At 48.7% G+C, this 19,018-nt stretch overlaps 1 protein-coding gene across 1 annotated transcript in view; it reads left to right on the plus strand.

Moving 5' to 3' along the window:
- The window catches only part of RRP12 (ribosomal RNA processing 12 homolog), a 1,372,062-nt gene that overhangs the window by 585,960 nt on the left and 767,084 nt on the right, over positions 1–19,018 (plus strand). The window lies entirely within an intron of this gene.

Consider the following 19,018-nt stretch of genomic DNA (forward strand, 5'->3'; position numbering starts at 1 on the left):
TCCCTGGAGGTTGCTGCAGATGTCCCTCTTCTCTTCGGATTGGATCAGTGGTTAACTCTGGCTTCAGCATCAAGAACCTCGCCTTTTGCACAGGAACACACCTGTTCAACATGCATGCTTTCATTCAAACTTGGAATTGGGGGCTGTCCTACTCTTACGTCCCGTCCCCTTTCCTGCATATTGTATGGGCGTCCCTCGCGAGGGACGGGAGACGGAACTTTTTTCAGCAGAACAAATCTTCCCCTTTTAAATTTAGAGGCAAGCGGGAGGCTCAGCCCTGGGAGCATGAACTTGCCCGAGTGTGCCCACCGGTGCCACTTCCCAGTCCCCTTTTCCGCGTCGACGGGAACAGGCCAAATTCACCAGCACTCCTGGCTTTGGCTTCGGCCATGTAATACCAAATGCTCTTCCCCGTAATTTCTTATTTCTTTTTCTTTTCAACTACTTGGTCCTTTGACTCCACGATCCTCCACAGTGCATGTTGACTTCAGCGGGCTTCAGCAGGCGTCCAGCCTGAGGGGCTCTTCCCTACAACTGACCCCCATGCCCTTTGCCGCCGCTGCCTTGGCCCCCGACCACGGCTGGGAAGGTTGTTCCGCGTGCGACGTATTGACTCCACGGGCACTGAAGAACCGGCTAGCTAAGTAGAAGGAGCTCTTCCAGAAGTCTCCTCCGTAGGACCTAAAGGACTTCATCAAACCTCGCTTGAGGCCGAAGCAAAGGCCTCTATTCACCATTGCACCCCGTAAAGGTGACTCCTTCCCAAGGAAGCGCCCGACCGGGAGGAACCTGTTGGGTTCTAGTACCAGCAGACGTACCGAGGCTAGTCCAGCTACCGGCCTCAAGGCTCAGGGGGTCTACGGATCCTTTCAGTGTCAGTGCTGAGGGACCGCAAGGTTCTTTTACCAGGGTTACTCACGAGGGGCAATGCCCTAGTACCGGCGGCATGGCTGAGAGGGTGCCTTCACGCGGGACTACCGGCAGCTCTGCCGAGGGCAATGCGCCTTACAGGTCATGGCCCGAGGTGCGAGATAGGCCTTTTCTTTGCACACCAAGCACCTTGGACGGGGCTGGTTCCAGCGAGCTAGGCACCACAACTTTGGCACGTGGGACGCAGCTCGACAAGCTGCCGCGCCAGACAAGATGGCCGCTCATCTGATGCCCCCTCTTGCGGAGCAGGTGGAGGAATGGGTCACAAGGTGGGACTGGTGTCAGCCAGGTGCGTGGCCTACAGTTTATCAGTCAGCAGCACTGGGCAGGTTTCCCCAGCTGCCCTTGGCCACTCTGTAAATATCACCTGCCACCTCTACAGCCTCAGAAGACGGGTTCTTCGAAAGGTTCCTAGGGCTGATGCAAACTCCTCCGGGATGCCATCACGGACATGCTCCCTCAGGTCACACCACTGACACCCATAGTCATTCCTCCGATGGCTCTGGTGCCACAGGCCCCAGTGCAGATGCCGCTGCCCCAGCCCTCCTCTGATTCCGGCTTCCCTGCCTCCCGCAGTACAGGCGGTTCCACACCAGCCTCTGCAGCCTCCACCGGCTCTGGTCTCCACTCCGCAGCCCACGGCTCCCAGCACTCCTCCACCAGCTCCGGACCCCCCCTAGCCTGGCGGACACAGACGAGGAGGGCACGCCATCTCCAGCCAGGGCATTGCACAAATGCCTTGCAGGTTTGCCAGAGTATTTGGGCCTTCAACAGCCTGAGGTAGAGCAGTCCAAGGGGGGGGAGGGGGTCTTAGCAGAAGTCCTCCCCCTAAGAAACCCATACCAAGACGGGGATCCCGATGCAGAAAGATGTAGTTACCCTGGCCAAGAAGGGGTGGCTCCAGCCGCACTCGGCCCAGCCTCGCAACCGGCGCCTCAACACCAAGTACAGGCAGATAGAAGGGGACACTCTTGCTTTCAGCGCATCCTCAACTGCACTCTTCTGTGATAGCTGTAGGATCACGCTAGTCCAAGCCTGTCGTCCTCGGCCACCTCATCCTCGGCGCTGCTAGGCAAGGAGGAGAAGATCTTGGGAGGCGTACGGGAAGAAGCTGTAATCCAGTGCCTCCTTGCACCTGCGGCAGGCCAACGCAGATGCCATGTTGGCAGCTGCTAACCAAAGGCTCTGGTGGGAAATTGCAGACTTCCTCCCAGAACTTCAGGCACAGAGCCAAACGTGCTTCAATGCAGGACTAGGAGAATCCAGGATGGTAGCGCAGGACATTATGGACTCCACCGTGGCCCACATTGATGCCTCTGCCCGGGCCATCTGCATTGCCACGAACATGAGAAGGATGGCCTGGCTCTGGGTTACTAAGTTTAATCCCGATGTCCAGGAACGCATATTGGACCTTCATTTCGAGGGCAGTGAACTCTTCCAATCCACCACGGAGGAAGAATTGGATAAAAAGAACAGCTTGTAAACCGCAAAGTCTCTTTCGATTCTTACGAAGGCCACGTTCAAGGCCTACACCCAGTCGCAGCAACGCTCCGACAAGGGCCAGGCGTTTGGCAGGTTCCAAGGCTTCCAAGAATGGAGGTTCAGACAACCTGAACATTCTCAGTCAGCATACGAGGAAACAACAGGGGCGGTGTGAGAGGAGATGAGGGTTTTTTCCAAACCCCCTCGTCTGCAACAGCCTGAGGGGGGGGGGGAAGTAATGACACGCCCCTTCGGGTCCAAGTGTCTCCGATGGGGGGCAGGCTTGCCTTTCACGTGCAATTTTGACGCCAGAATTTTTCGGACCCCTGGATCATGTCCGTAGTCTCCACAGGGTACCGCCTACCGGTACCTTCCTCTCCTCCCTCCCACAGGTTGGGACAGCAACTCTGCTGTCGGAGATCTGGTCGCTCGTCGAGAGCCAGGCTGTGGAAGAAGTCCCAACCTTCCAGCGAGGCTTGGGCTTTTATTCTAGGAATTTCACCATACTGAAGAAGAACCAGGCTGGCCTGAGAGTTGTGTTGGACCTTTCCACCCTCAATCTCTCCCTCTGCAAAAATTCAAGATGGTTACGTTGTTAGGGAGAATTCTCAGCAATGTGCCAATTCCCTCTACCTTAGAGACGACCAGCAACTTTGCTGGATTTTGGGGACTTGATTTTTTTTAACCTGGAGAGAGTGAGACCCTTTTTCCTACTCTCGTATTTTAATGTGATTTCTGAACTCTGTTTGTTTTGGTTGTGGAGTCTGACAAACTCCATAAGCATCTTTTACATTGTCGCACAGCACCTTCAGTGCAGTGTCACAGGGAAGTCTGTAGATTTCCCCAAGGTTCAAATACCTTCTCTGGGATGGGATAAACTACTGTTTCCCAGAGAGGTAAAGTGAAATTGACTTTACTTACATGTGTAGATTTCTAGACCCAGCACACACACTATCTTACAAAAGGGTGCTGGAGGGGTTACCTAGTATCCTCTTTTGTCTAACTTCTCAGGTAACATTTCTGTTACCCTTTCCTCACTGAATGGTTGTTGTCAGTGGTTTCGTTTTTACTACCGTGGCGTGCATTTACCGCGGGCTGCGTTCGTAGCTGCAGTAAAGCACCGAAGGGTGCCTTTTTTTGTCAAAATGGCCCGGTCTTCTTTTTCGCCATTTCTTTGTGGAAAGGTCCTTCTTGAGAGCTACTCTGCGCGCCAAACCAGGTGTGGCCCCTTTGTTCATTTTGTCTTTGGCGGGATTCACGAGTGAAGCCCGCCTCTGGCTCCATGGTGTCTGGGATAGGCAGGAAGTGAAGGAGGTGCTGAAACTCCATGTGCTTAGTCTCCTAGGAGACCCAGATGCACTCTGTGATTGGCCGGCTGACTGTCCGGCAAGGACAGCCCCTCTCTGCTGGGTGACTACCAGCTAGGCTGAAACGATAGGGAGAGAACTGTATAAAAGGCGAGTCTTTTGGCTTGGAAGGCTCCTCTGGGATGGTGCCTCTACCTCTGCCGCCTTTCTGAACCCCTGACGGGTAGTATGCAGGGTTTCCAGAAGTTTGTCCTCAGTTGAAGTTCCCCGTGCCGTAGTTTTAACCAGCACAGGCTTGCCCTCGAAAGGACTGCTGAGAGTTATTACCCCTCTGGGTGGAAGGTTTTTGGGTGATCTGTTGCAGAGACTGAAGAGTCTCATGCTCCTTTCCAAAGCCTCATCCACCGCTTTCCCAAAGAGGTTAGATTCCTCAATGGGCTTATTGATGAGGGAGGCTTGAGTTTCCGGTTTAAAACCGGAGGTACGCAGCCAAGCGTGTCTTTTCAGTAGGGTCCCTTGGGCCAGAGACCTGCCTGCAGTTTCCGCAGTGTCCAGGGTGTGTTTGATCACATGCTGGTTAACTTGTCTTCCCTCCATTACAATGGAGAGAAGCTTTGATTTGGCGGGTTCAGGAACCTCTTGGAGGCCTTTCTGGAGCAAGTTCCATTGGTTGTCAGCATAGCTTGCCAATAGTGTTGTATTATTAGCAATCCGCGTAGTGTATGCGGCCGCTGACGTGACACGTTTGCCAAGGGCATACAGTCGCTTTGATTCCTTGTCCGGTGGCGATTCCCCCGTGGCAAGGGGTACCCCTGCCCTTTTCCAAGTGGTAGTCACTACCAATGAATCTGGGATGGCGTGCCCTCCAATGTATAGAGGGTCGGAAGGGGAAAGGCAAAATTATATTTTCCACTCTTGGGTTCATTGCCAGAGTTTGAGCTGGTGATACCAAAACACACAAAACAGTGACCGCCCCAGCGCAATTGCTGACTTCCGTTAAAGGGATGCAAATCACGCCCGAAAAAAACCTCACGCCAACAACAAAACGGATGACAAACAACAAGACAGTGATGCTCCAGGTACAGACCACATTGAGATCACTGGAAATAGTGCAGGGGGCCCCTACTAGCAACCCCGTAGGGCCACAGAAAGAAGCAGACACTAACATTCCGACTATATTTAAAACAGGTAGGTCAAACATCCAGACCTCAAACAAACCTCCGGCTACAAAAACATCCCTCCCCGCCAGCACTCCACAAGACAACCCAGAGGTGGATCCAGACGTGATAGACCTTGTTAAATCGCCGATAACTGTTAAAGATTTCATGGCAAACAACTCACTGATGAACATAACTCTTGACTTGGACCCAGTAGAAGACTTAGAAGATCCTCTTGACTCACCATCACAGAAACAGGATTCATCAACAAACCCTTCCAATCCATCTACTACACCGGATTCCAAACACAAAGCTTGCTTTCGCTCGCCAGCTGGCAGTTCAGTCCAGATTAAATCCACCACCTCTTACTCTAACCCGGCGAAAAACCAAAAAGAGATCGCTTGAAACCCACTCGCAAAGTGAAAAAGTCGAGTCATGTAAACGTGAACCACCTCACGAGACGGCCAAGCGGCCACAAAAATATCTACCAGAAAAGCAGCAACTCCACTCTTCTTCTAACAGAAGATTTGTGATCCAGACAAACCTGCATCTTCATGATTGAGCAACTATCTAGTGGTCGCAACCATCTGATTTTAAACAGGAAATCAGTACATTAACTATTGGGAAAAGTCCAGAAGCTTCGATCTTTGAAAACTGAAGACTTTACACAGAGAGCCATACCACAACGACAAGAAAGTCAAAGCATACCTCCATATAAAAGCGCTGGCTATACGAGAAATCCACAAGTGTACACTGATCTCGAAAACATGTGTTTCCGCTTGTCGGAACCAGCTCCAGTCTTTCACAAACCTTCACCAATATATCCTCACCGCCTGCCACCAGTGTTAGGCAAGATTGTATGCAGTACCCTTAGGGTGAACTACAACAACCCTGACCTCCTGGCAGTAGTAACCCAAACGTTGGTTTAAGTCTGTACTACACAGGTTGGTAGTGTGGACGAGTAGCCAGGCTCATCCCAAGGGGGGGTCAATGTGAGCTGTAGGGGAGTTACACAGAGGTTCACAGTGACAAGTATTCAAGTAGACACTTACACACAGGGTTTCTTGCTAAAACAATTATTAATTTATTTACCAGTTAGTTAAGGTAAGCCTTCTTAAGAAGGAAGCACTGTAAAACACCACACAAATATACCTCAAAAGTATACGCTCTTAAGTTCAGAATCAGTAAATACCCATTTGGGATGGCATACAGCAGAGACCTACACCCTCAGGTGACTTCAATTGCTAGGGTGCTGTTGACATTAATTACTTTTGGCATTCAAAATTATTTAATAGCAAGCAAAAGGAAAAGATTATTAGAGCAAACAAGCTACCACAAATATTTCTTAAGCAGGCAAATACTTTCAGATCCCCCAATAAGAGTAATTCAGTGAAAACAGGCTAAGTCAAAGTCAATAGGCAAGAGTCTATATGGGCAGAAGCACTTATTTGAAGGTAATTAGGACAGTCTTTGCACAATGGTTCAGAACTCTGAAGAAAAAGATGAATCAATGTAGGGCCACACGCTGTTCGACTTCTGAGTAGTAGAAGATGCAAGCACCTCTACAGCAAGAGATAAGTTCTTAGACTTTGTACAGTACCTTTAAAATGAAGAAAAGATGCAGCAGATGACTCCTGTTCCTGTGCAGCTCTGCAGATCCCTCTGTTCCTGGGCCTCAGACGTGGGACAAGAGGAAGGACGTCAGGGGACTCCTGCACTGCACTGGGACGGTCAAAACATGCAACCGGCAAACTTTCAGTGGCTGTTCAGTGGTTCAGCTCCTCGCGTCTACCGCAAACAGCAACACCACGGTTCCTGGCTGTCGAGATGGACTTTCCTTGCTTCTGGGGTCCCGCACTCTGTTGAGGGGGGGCTTAGGCTCGGTCAGTCCTGCTTCCAGGGAGTCCGTAGGGGGCAATTAACATCTTTCCTCAGGGCATGGGAGGGGATCATTTCAGACCAGTGGGTCATAAAGATGGTCGCCCACGGTTACTGCGTGGAATTCGCCCGACCTCCACAATTCAGACCACCGTGCTCACAGCGCCTTTCACCAGACCATCTGGAGATCCTGAATCGAGAGGTGGAAGCACTGATTGAAAGGACGCCATAGAAGCCGTCCCTATTCTTCAGGTAAACAAGGGTATTTATTCAGTGTACTTCCTTGTACCCATAAAGGATCTCACCATGCACCCTGTTCTAGACCTGCACCCAGCAAACAAGTTTATAAAACCCCAGAAGTTTTGCTTTATAACACTGCAAGAAGTGATCCCATTGCTGAAACAAGGGGACTACATGGCAACATTGGGCATGAAAGATGCATACTTCATATTTCAATGTTGCCAGCGCACAGGAAATATATAAGGTTCATGATCCAGGATGGGCATCACCAATTCAAGGTGCTCCCCTTCGGCATCGCCTCAGCGCCAAGGGTGTTTACCAAAGTCCTGGCAGTGGCGGCAGCACACCTGCACAGACTATCAGTCCCAGTTTACCCTTACCTCGACGACTGGCTCATTACGGGGGACTCGTTCGATGCATGTTTTTCGAACACCCAAAAAACAGTAGATCTCCTTCAGTCTGGGTTTCTCAATCAACAAAAAGAAATCCAGTTTAGGTCCCAGTCAAAACAATTTATGGCAGCTCTAATTTGGACGAAGAACGGTCTCGTCTTCCCCTCCAACGAGAGGGTTCAGAACATGCTTTTTCAGATTCCTCAATATGTAGCCAGTCGGGAGGTGACGGCGCGCAAGGCCATGCGCTTGCTAGGAATGATGGAGTCATGCATATACTTGGTTCCCCATGTGCGGCTGCGCATGCGTCCCATGCACGAGTGGCTCAACAGCCAGTAGTGTCAGGCCAGCGGACAATGGGAAGATCTAGTAGTTGTCTCGCCAGCCCCCGTTCTCTCTCTCTGCAGTGGAGGTCAAGAGACAACCTCTTGAAGGGGATGACCTTCACCAGCCCTGCAGTGGAAGCCACTCTCAGTACAGACGCATCTCTCACAGGGTGGGGAGCTAATCATCTTCAGCAGACAGTGCACGGAGTTTGGACTCCTCAAATAGCGTCCAACCATATAAACCTACTGGAGTTATTAGCAGTGTTCAAGGCTTTCAAAGCCTTTCAGGTGCAACTGCAAGGGAAGACAGTGCTGATTCTAATGGACAGCACTACAGCTATGTATTACCTGAACAAACAGGGGGACACTCACTCTCCAGGGCAATCCAAGCTGTCCCAAAACATTTGGATATGGGCTCTCAAACGCAAGAGGTTTTTGTTGTACCAACATGTTCCAGGGGAACTCGATCTTCTGCAGACGTACTCAGCAGAGACTTTCCTCTGCCCGAAGAATATGAATGGCGGCTACACGAAGACATTGTGTCCAACGTCTTTGCAGAATGGGGCTTCCCAGAGATCGACCTGTTCGCAACTCAGGAGAACGCCCAATGCCAAGACTACGCCTCCAGGTACCCCCAGAACCGATCAACGGGGAACGGTGTCTGGATAACATGGTCAGGGAAATTTGTCTACGCGTTTCTCCCCGACTCCCCTTATCAACAAGATAGTGCACAAGATGCACCAGGAACCAGTTACCATGATACTGGTGGCCCCCATGTGGACCCGCCAACCCTGGTTCGCTCACCTGATGGAAATGTCCCTCTCCTCACCAGTGAAACTACCCTGCCCGTACAACATGTCTCAGGACAGGGGTGAGACGCTACGCCCATGCACACAAACTCTGAACTTAGCAGCTTGGCTCCTGAGGTCATAGAGTTTGGACACCTGCAACTCCCTCAGAGGTGCATGGATATACTCGGGGAAGCTAGAACACCAAATACACGTTATTGCTATGCCAGCAAATGGAAACATTTTGTTATCTGGTGCAATTCCAAGGGAGTCAATCCCATCGATTGCTCACCCATACACATTGTGCTGTACCTAACCCATCTGTTGGACACTGGGTTAGTCTTCAATTCCCTAAAGGTTCATCTGGCTGCTCTGTCAGCCTACACCACGTCACAACAAAAGGTGTTGTGGTGGAAAATACTGGTGATTTAAAGCCTTTATGGAAGGGGTTAAGAGGATTTATCCTCCCATTTCTCACCCGGCCCCTGGATGGGATCTAAATGTGGTTTTAACCAGGCTCATGGGAGCTCCCTTTGAGCCTATGCATAAAGCAAGTCTGAAAGACCTGACTTATAAAATAGCCTTTCTAGTGGCTATCACTTCTATCAGAAGGGTTCGCGAACTACAGCCACTTTCTGTTCTATACCCATTGGTTACAGTCCACAAAGATAAGGTAGTTCTGCGCACACAACCCAGATTTGCACCTAAATTCATATCAAAGTTCCATGTGAACCAATCAATCGAATAACCCACTTTCTTCCAGAACCCTACTAACATGGCCGCAAGAAGCCTACACACAAGATGTGTGCAGGGCAGTCATGTTCTACCTGGAAAGAACTAAACCACTGAGAAAAACGAAACAATTCTTCGTTTCAGAGGAGGGGATCCTGTCTCTAAATCAGCTATCTCAAGGTGGATTGTCAAATGAATCACACTGTTACACACTTGCTAAGGTAGAACTTCCCTTCTAGCCTAGAGCACATTCTACTCGGGGCACTGGGGCATCCATAGCATTAATTGCAAATGTTCCCCTTGAGTCCATTTGCAAAGCGGCAACCTGGAGTTCTGAACACACCTTTACAAAACACTATTGCCTAGACACCCATTCTAGGTCTGATTCTCAGGGTGGGACAAGTTGTACTAAGACCTCTTTTCTCTACTGTTGGTTCTCACAACCCACCTCCAACTCCAGGTACTGGTCGCTAGTCTATGCACAGCATGTGATTCTAAGCAGATTAACAAGCATCAGAAGACATGCATTACTTACCGTAATAGCATTTCTGATGGTTGTATCTGCTTAGATTCACATGCGCCCTCCCTACATCCCTGCTCAGGGTGGAAGGAACATAGACGTCTTACTACTTTCTCTTTATGTATTCACTCACTATAGCCTTGGGCTCCCTCATGGCAGAAAAAATACAATCGGAGGGACCTCGGCGCGTGAGGGATTTTGGGTGCACTACACATCACGATAGGGATAGTGTTACGGAGACGCCTATGCCGACGTCCCCTTTCGGTCCCCGAAAGACGAGATGCAATACTCCGCGGTTACCACTGGATGTCGGACCATATGCACAGCATGTGAATTTAAGCAGATACAATTATCCGAAATGCTATTACGGTAAGTAATGCATGTCAAATCACACCCGTCTCAAAATACCCACTAGGTCACACGGAACCAGGAGTCAGGCTAGTTTGTAAAGGTAAATATTTATTTAATATTCTATATATATATTTCGGAGGCTTGTGGAATCTGCTTAGATCACATGCTGTGCATAGACCGCCATCTAGTAGAAGCTGTGGAGTATTTCAATTGTTTTCGAAGGGACGTCGACAGGGTGTGCCAGTAATACTATCCCTAGTGTGACGTCCGCTGTACCCATGATCCCTCACGCGTTCGAGGTCCCTCAGATTCTTTTTTACGCCATGCTAGACGGACGCGTATAGCGGAGTTCCTTTTGGCAAATTAGCCATTGACTTTGTTAATGAAGTTAATTTCTTTCTATCCTTCGACTTTGTAATTCTACGCCGAAGAATCAGAAAGAAGACTACCGTTGAATATCATTCAAACGGACCGAACGGCCTTGTATGGCCACCCCGGGCCTCGGTGCCATGACAGTAGGGAGAGAGGGGGGTGGCTATTGTTGGGGAAGCCATTTGTAGAATGCATAATTTCCCCTTCCTACACTTTGTTCGCCACCTGCCATCACCCTTAGCCAGTATTATGGCGAACACCCCATTTAAGTTTTGCCCTAAGTGCAACCGTAAGTTCCCCTGGGTAGACCAACATCTTGTGTGCAACCTCTGTCTCCCGGGAGATCACTTCGAGACGTCTTGTGTAGCCAGTAGGCTCTTCAAGTCTAAGTTGTTGAAAGACCGTTCCACTAAGCACTGGGCCCACCACGTCGGGCAACTTGAGGCCATGGAAGTGGAAGGAGCCTTCAGTGACGGCAGCGACGCCGCACTTTTGGACGGCGAGGGCACCGGAGTAGCGGTAGCTACCCAAGCGCAAGCCCCTGACCCCGTAGGACAGGCCGGCGGCCATGTTGTGGGGACCACACCTGGCGGTGGTAGCGCTCCACTTACACACACCACAAAACACACAACCCCTAGTCGACTCTACAACGCTCGGCACCCCGTGAATGGTCGAATGAATCCCGGTCCTCTAGGCAATCTAGATCGGCGAATGACAAGACAGTAAGACGGCGAAAGACGGCAAGGGTGCCCCGCGAATAACAACGCCTGAGGGCCATTCGTCTGCATACAAATCCTCGACCCGCACGCCCGAAATTCGATGTTCTTCATCATCTAGCAAGACGTCGGGCCCAAAGAAGTCAGTTTCACTCTCCTCTGGGACCCAGGGTGGGGACAAACACCATAAAACACATAAAACCTCCCATACAGAAAGCATTTCCAAGGGCAAACACAGACCCTAGGCCTAAGCTTATCCCACCAACTAATGAAGACATGGGCCTCTCTGACTCCGAAATTGTCTTCCCAAGCTCGAAAGATTGGTCCGCAGAGGGCATCGACCGGGTTATGCGTAGGATGTCCTTCATTGGAAACGTCTTCCAAAAGCACCCTGAAAAGCTTTTAAGCCTTTAGACCACCCCACCCACCTCAGCCCCTTCGACCTCCTGACCCCCTGTGTCTCAACACCCTTCTAAGAGGGTTCGTACTGAGGTCCAAACTCAGGGCAGCGTTTTAGATCTGTATGACCCTGAAGTCCATCCAGAAGAACAGGAGGATGTTTCGTTTATTGATACATCTGATCCTCAATTTATGGATGAGGATTTAGATGAATTCTATGAAGGAGACGATGAAGACCCAGACCAGGAGACCAACATTTACTCCTTGGATTCACCCGTTTATCAGGATCCTCCAGTATAGACAACCAACCACTACTCAACGAAGTTCTAACACAGGCGGCAGAACACTGCCGCATAGATACCCAGGAGGTGGTTGAAGACCGAGACTTCGCTGAGCGTTTGTTGGGAGATAAAAAAAAGTGCCAATTCATTCCAATATTAAAGTCTGTACAACGCAGAATCCAACCTTCTTTGGAGGCACCCAACCTCACATGGGCCGTTAACCCGCGTGTAGAAACATTTTCAGACCTGCACCTTCCGACCCTCTTTACATAAGAGGCTAGTTAAAACCGGACTCCCTGGTGGTTACCACCAAACGGAAAAGAACAGGCACTCCCGTTGCTTCCTCAGAGGCCCCTCCGGACAAGGAGAGCAAAAAGATGTACGCAATGGCCAGGAAAGTAGCCTCTTCTGCATCCTACCAGACTCGCATCACTAATAACGCTACACTCCTGGCAAGTTTCAACTGCCACAAGTGGGATGAGGTTTCAGCATTACTTTCTTCGGCACCTGAACCACTTGCGTCCCAATTAGCCCAGGTGGTAGCAGATGGTTGAGCGGTGTCTACTTGTCTCCTAAAGTCAAACTTTGACGCAGCAGACAATGTGGGTAGAATCATCAGAGAGGGCACTATCATTAAAAGACACGCATGGCTTCGCCAATCAGGCTTCTAGCCGGAAACGCAGGCCAACCTAATCAATATGCTGTTGGAAAAAGATGTGCTCTTTGGCAAGGCAGTAGAAGAAGCACTAAAAACTGCTAAAGACTAATACAAAACACGTAAGTCTTTAGGCCAGCTCATGAACAAATCCACAGGCAGAGGTGCAACGGCAATTTTCGCCGTTTTCGGGGACACAATTCCCAGAGGGTACCTGGATACAACCAGGATCAGGGTTCCTATGGTACCAACCAAGGACAGTCCTTTCAGGGCTACGCACGAGGACAACGAAGAGGTCGTGGCACTCGGGGCAGAGGCCAAGCTCAAGGTGGTACGCAACCTCAGAGCAAGTGACATTCCGCTCCAAGTATCCTCCCGTGCATCTCCAGTAGGAGGACGAATTTCCAACTTCACCCACGCATGGGAGGGGATTAGCTCAGACAGATGGGTGCTGTCAATGGTAGCAAGGGGCTACTGTGTAGAACTTCAAAGACCTCGCGATCATCCCCCGAGACAAAAGATACACTCAGAAGAACATCAAAGGATTCTTCTAGAGGAAATTACAGAGCTTCTATTAAAGGACGCCATAGAAGTGCTCCCAGCCAACATATATGAAAGATGCCTATATTCAGATCCCAATGTTTCCAGCGCACAGAAGGTTCTTGCGTTTTCAAGATGGCGAACCAGCACTACTAATTCAAGGTGCTGCCCTTCGGAATAGCCTCGGCTCTAAGGGTATTCAAGATACTGGCGGTGGTGGCAGCGCACCTGCGCAGGGATGCAATACCAGTGTCCCCTGTTATGAGCCAGTCGTCCAAGTAAGGGTAATCGCCTCTGATTTGCAGACAAAACATTCAGACAACAATCAACCTCCTCTTCCAATTGGGCTTCTCGATCAATGAGAAAAAATGAAGCCTGGTGCCCAGCACCTCCAAACAATTCTTAGGATCTATTCTAAACACAGAGGAAGGGTTAGTCTTCCCCTCAGAGGAAAGAGTAAACAACCTGTTACTGCAAATACCACACTATCGGGCTGGCCGCCATATAAGGATATGCAAAGCAATGCGCTTAATAGGCATGGTGGCATCTTGCATTTACCTGGTGCCCCATGCGTGCCTGCGCATGTGTCCCATACAAGAGTGGTTGGTGAAACAATGGTCTCAGGCAAGCGGTCAGTGGGACGATCTAGTGGTAGTTTCGTCAACACTAGTACAAAATCTTCGCTGGTGGACGAGAGAAAATCTGACCAAAGTGAAACCCTTCCACAATCCACAGATACAAGCAGTGGTCACAAAAGATGCCTCGCTAGCGAGGTGGTGGCCCACTAACTTCACCAGACAGCTCAGGGTCTGTGGTCTCACTCTACAGCTCAGAACCACATCAACATGCTGGAACTTCTAGCAGTGTTCAAAGCCCTCCAAGCATTTGAACCCCTTTTAACCAATCTGTCGAAGCAGATCCTAACAGACAGCACCACAGCAATGTTTTATATCAAAAAACAAGGGGGGGGGCACGTTCTCCAAATCTATCCAGACTTGCACAGAAAATCTGGAAATGGGCACTCAGACGGAAGATGTTCCTGGCATCTCAACATGTTCAAGGGGAACTCGATGCTCTAGCAGACTCTGAGCAGAGAACCCCTGCCAGAAGAACACGAGTGGCGTCTACACGAAGTCGTAGAACACCTTTTCCCTATGGGATTTTCCAACTATAGACCTATTCGCCACAAGCAAAAATCGGTAATGGATGAATTGGTCAGGGATATGCCTATGCATTTCCACCAACCCCTCTGATGAGGAAGGTGAACAAGATCCACAGGGAACCAATGACACTCATCCTAGTTGCTCCTATGTGGGCGAGACAACCTTGGTATCCACACCTACACAAACTGGTGGTGTGCGATCCCATCAAACTCCTGCGCCGGTACAACCTACTCTCCCAGCACGAGGGGCTAACAGTGCATCCTCAGCCCAGCTCAATGAACTTAGCAGCATTACTCCTGAAGTCAGAGTTCGGACATCTCGGTTTACCCCAGAGATGTATGGAGATCTTGAAAGAATCAAGAAAACCTAACATGAGGCACTGTTACTATGACAAATGGAAACAGTTTATTTGGTGCCAGAATAAGCAAGTCAACCCAGTTGATTGTACTCCTTCTAATATATTCATCTATATGGATGCAGGTTTAGTATTTAACTTAAAGTGCACCTGGCAGCTTTATCAGCCTACACCACTTCCCATAACAAAGTTTCATGGTGGAAAGTGCCAGTTGTCAAAGCATTTATGGAAGGGGTAAACAGACTCCCATGCACAAATCGTCTCAAACACCTCACTTATAAAACTTCCTTCTTAGTAGCCATCACTTCCATAAGAAGGGTCACTGAAATCCAAGCTCTCGGTGCAGGAGCCTTTCTTTACTATACATAAAGACAAACTTGTTTTACGAACTCACCCTAGGTTTTCACCCAAGTTAATTTCTAAATTCCATGTTAACCAGTCTATTGAGCTACCGGCTTTCTTCCAAGAACCCAAAAGCTCTGCTGAGGTAAAACTCCACACACTAGATGTGAGGAGGGAGGTCCTCTACTACGTAGACCAGACCAGACCGCTAAGAAACACAGACCAGCTGTTTGTCTCTATCGCGCCAGGCAGAGAAGGAGATTGCGTCTCCAAAAACGCCACCTCAAGGTGGATAGTCTGTATCCAACTGTGCTATTCCCTTTCAAATAAGACACTGACTTTTATGCCCAGGGCCCACTCTACAAGATGTACTGGAGACACGCTGGCTTTCATTGCAAATGTTCCTTTTGACAGTATTTGCAAAGCAGCTACATGGAGCTCTATACATACTTTCACTCAGCACTACTGCATTGACATCCATTCCAAGACAGATGCACAAGTGGGACAAGTGGTTCTAAGACACTTATTCGCTTATGAACCTTCTCACGTCCCTCCTCCTCCTTCTGCCACTGCTCGCTAATCTATGCACAGCATGTGATCTAAGCAGATTCCACAAGCCTCAGAAGGGATACATTACTCACCGTAATCGTATTTCTGATGCTTGTATCTGCTTAGATTCACATGCGACCCACCCTATTCCCCCCCCCCCCGGAGACAAGGCGCATGGATGCTTATGAGCTTGTCTGATAAGTATCTGCTTGGATATAGCTGTACTCGCGCTACACCTCAGGCTACCTCATGTCAGAAAAAATGCAATCTGTGGGACCTCGACGCATGAGGGATCATGGGTACAGTGGACTTCGCACTAGGGATAGTATTGCTGGCATACCCTGTCGACGTCCCTTTTCGAGTTTCGAAAACAACTGTAATACTCTGCAGCTTCCACTAGATGATGGGCTTTGCACAGCATGGAGGATGACACTTTTAAACTGACAGATGAAAATGGCTTTGTAAAATAATGCAAAAGGGTGCAAAAATGCTTAAATGGAGAAAACGTCTGAGGAAAGCAATACTAAACAGGTCCTAACACACATGAGCGACAATATAAACTACAGTACACACTTTAGATCAGAATGGGATAGAAGAGGCACTTTGAAATGGGGGAAAAAGACACGTGTAAGCTTTTGAAAACTGCAAATTCGCTGCAAACTTTTACTATGCGATATTGGACAAAAACGGGTCAAATACAGTTTATTTTGGATGTAGCTAAGGGTCTTAGGGTATCAGTGAGTTGAAATGTCGTTTCTATCTTTAAAACTGAAGAAGTTATGGGTGTTTTAGTAAGAGGCGTTTTTGCAAAATAGGTGCAAAATGAAACAGAAGTTCGATTTTAAAACATGACTGACAGGTTTTCTTGTACTATATTAATGACTATGAAAAAGAGAATGCCACACAGGAATCTGCTATTCACGGCCGCTCATAACTCCGCATGTGTGATACTGTAGTTTCCGTTCTGTATGGGGAATTACTTGAATTAAACCAAATCACTAAGGAGTTATGGTTTGTAACAGGTGAGAAAAATCGGCGCAAGAAGGATTCTAATAACACTAGGGTTCTGAATTTAAAGATGGGATGGGTTGAGATTGGGTTAATATAATGCAGATATACCATGAGTCACTATTATACTTACAGTCCTTTGTAATTAAATTGGACCGTCAGCTCTGATCAATGAATCGGGTCAGGTCTACCAGCAGCAGGGCACCTCTGGAGGGATTGGATCAGCGGCGCGGTTCTGGTCAATTTTGGACCAACTCGGACTGGATTTTGATGGGCCCTTCTGGTTACTGGACAAGGTAGATGGCAGGATGCAAGTTTCAGCGGGCAAGCCTTAATGGTAGCAAGCCAAGCTTTATCAGAATTATTCTTAAGTTTTGGATATTTGAAATTGGGTCAAGCTAGCAAGAGTTTCAGCAATGCTAGTGTCTAGATTCTGCAAAGAGAAATCTGGATCTTCAGAGAAGTCTGGAGTCCGCTACAAGGTGAAGAGTTCTGGAACAAGGTTCTGCGTGGACATCTGGATGGCTTCTGGACGCAGTGTGTCTGTGTAGTGCAACCCCTAGATTTATCCATTACAAAGTTTATGGCATGGACAGAACTTCAAAACCCACCCCCATAGCTGTGAGTGGCTGCAGGCACATGCTTTGTCCTGGTTGGCGGTCTGAACAGAGCTGTCATCTTTATGATGCGATTTAGGAACTCCCACATTGATTTTTTCCACAATTGGCTTTCCCATAAATACACGTTTACAATTATGCCCTCTACTAACATCAGACACATGCATTGCATTTTTTTATGGTTTATCCTGGCGTCCAAGTCCCATCGCTGTGGGAACTGTCTTTCTCATTCTATGGGATTTCATCAATTTTAATCCTAACAGTTTGGATTAATTTCTAATTCGGTACATCTCTGGGTGCTTATCAGTGGATCATGTACATACAATCTTAGGCTTGCAACATTAATAGTTCTGCTACCATAAGGATTTTTTCATGACTTTGGTTCCTTAAGTGGTACAGATTTCATCAATGTCTTAAAAGCATTGGCCTAAAATTATCTACCAATTTTTAGATTTATAATCCTTCAGGTTGCACAATTAAATTGTTTCAAACTTAACCACCAATACAGATTTAAACACCAAGAAGTTCAGAGTTATTTTCTTTGTACCTCCCCTTCAAAGCAACAGCTGTCCATTCCTTTGATTAGGGAGGTAGCATCCTGCCCCTCCCAGCAGAGGGAAGCTCCCCTGTAGAGATCAGTTGGGCAGCTTGCCATTGTTCCCGGCTCAGCCAGAGACTGTCTGAGGCTCTTTGTTTTCATTATGCGGGAACCATTAAGCAGCCATTAGCCTTCCTGTAGCAATTGAGTGTCAATCTGAAATGTGAATCTTTCCCAGGCTGGGCTGTCAGATCAGAATTAAATAGTTGATTAGCTCCAGACTGGGTTCCTTTTAAATTAAAGTCTGCTTCTAGTTTTTGTTTAAACTGCTTTGTGAAAAAGTCCTTTAAAGCACTTGACATCAAGGGGTTTGGGAAGATTTTCCCTAGGTCCGTTTTCCGAATTGAGCAGAACTGTTTTCGTTGTATAGCCTGTGTTGCAATCGCGTTTTCCCTTTTTTGGGAGTTGGGGTTGATGTGCTGCGATTGGATTTACAAGCTTGAGGGGGGGGGCTTACTTTTATCTTTTGCTGGTTTCTCGCCCTTGTCTAGGTCTGAGCCTGAAAGTTGAACTTCCAGCTCAAGGTTTCTAGGCAGCGAGGGTATATGGAGCGTAAGTTCCATTTGCGCTATTTCGTCAATTTGGCAGAATTTGATAGCTGGTGGGTCTGCGTGTATCTGGGCACATACCTGGGCCAATGAAGTGCAAGGAGTGATGTTTGTGGTAAGAGGAGCTCTCTATCGGATATTTGGGAAAGTGCCTTCATGGTAGTTTTGCAGAGAGACGGTCGCCTAGTAGATGCCGCAATTGGTGCATTCCCAGATTGGTAACTTGGATCAATTTTTCCAACTAATTCCCTATTCAATTTTGTGTCGATCAACTTTCTGGACTCAGCTCTCACCTCTGCCGTCAAACTGGGTTTCGGTCGCGCCCATCCTTCGATGTCCACGGTCATAGCACCACTTGCCGCGGCTGAGGTTTGTTGGCTAGGGAGGTCCGTGCAAAGGTTCGGATCTTGGGTCTTATGGGCAGATGAGTCTGGTGTTGTGAATTGTCCCAGCAGAGGCTGATTCCAGAGGAGGCGGCCTGCCAGGCTGGGGCATTGAGCAAGGCAGGTAGGTTCTTTGGCGCTCGTGGTCTGCGCACCCTTCGTGTTGAGAGGGTGCGATCTGGCTCGGAGTCCGATTATGAGGTTGATGAGCGAGACAATGATTGGTTGATGGGTGAGGTAAACACTGGAGTGTCTTCCTTACCGGATTCCAAGACCCCCTGCAGCTTACCTTTCCAATCTGCTTGCATGCTCTGACTTCTTAGGCCACGCCTACCCGCGGTGGTGTCGGTCGAAGAGCTCTCTACGGAGGGAAAGTTTAGGTCCTTTTC

The sequence above is a fragment of the Ambystoma mexicanum genome, chromosome 8, assembly GCF_040938575.1.
Source record: "Ambystoma mexicanum isolate Mex_15411 chromosome 8, UKY_AmexF1_1, whole genome shotgun sequence".
Classification (NCBI taxonomy): Eukaryota; Metazoa; Chordata; class Amphibia; order Caudata; family Ambystomatidae; genus Ambystoma; species Ambystoma mexicanum.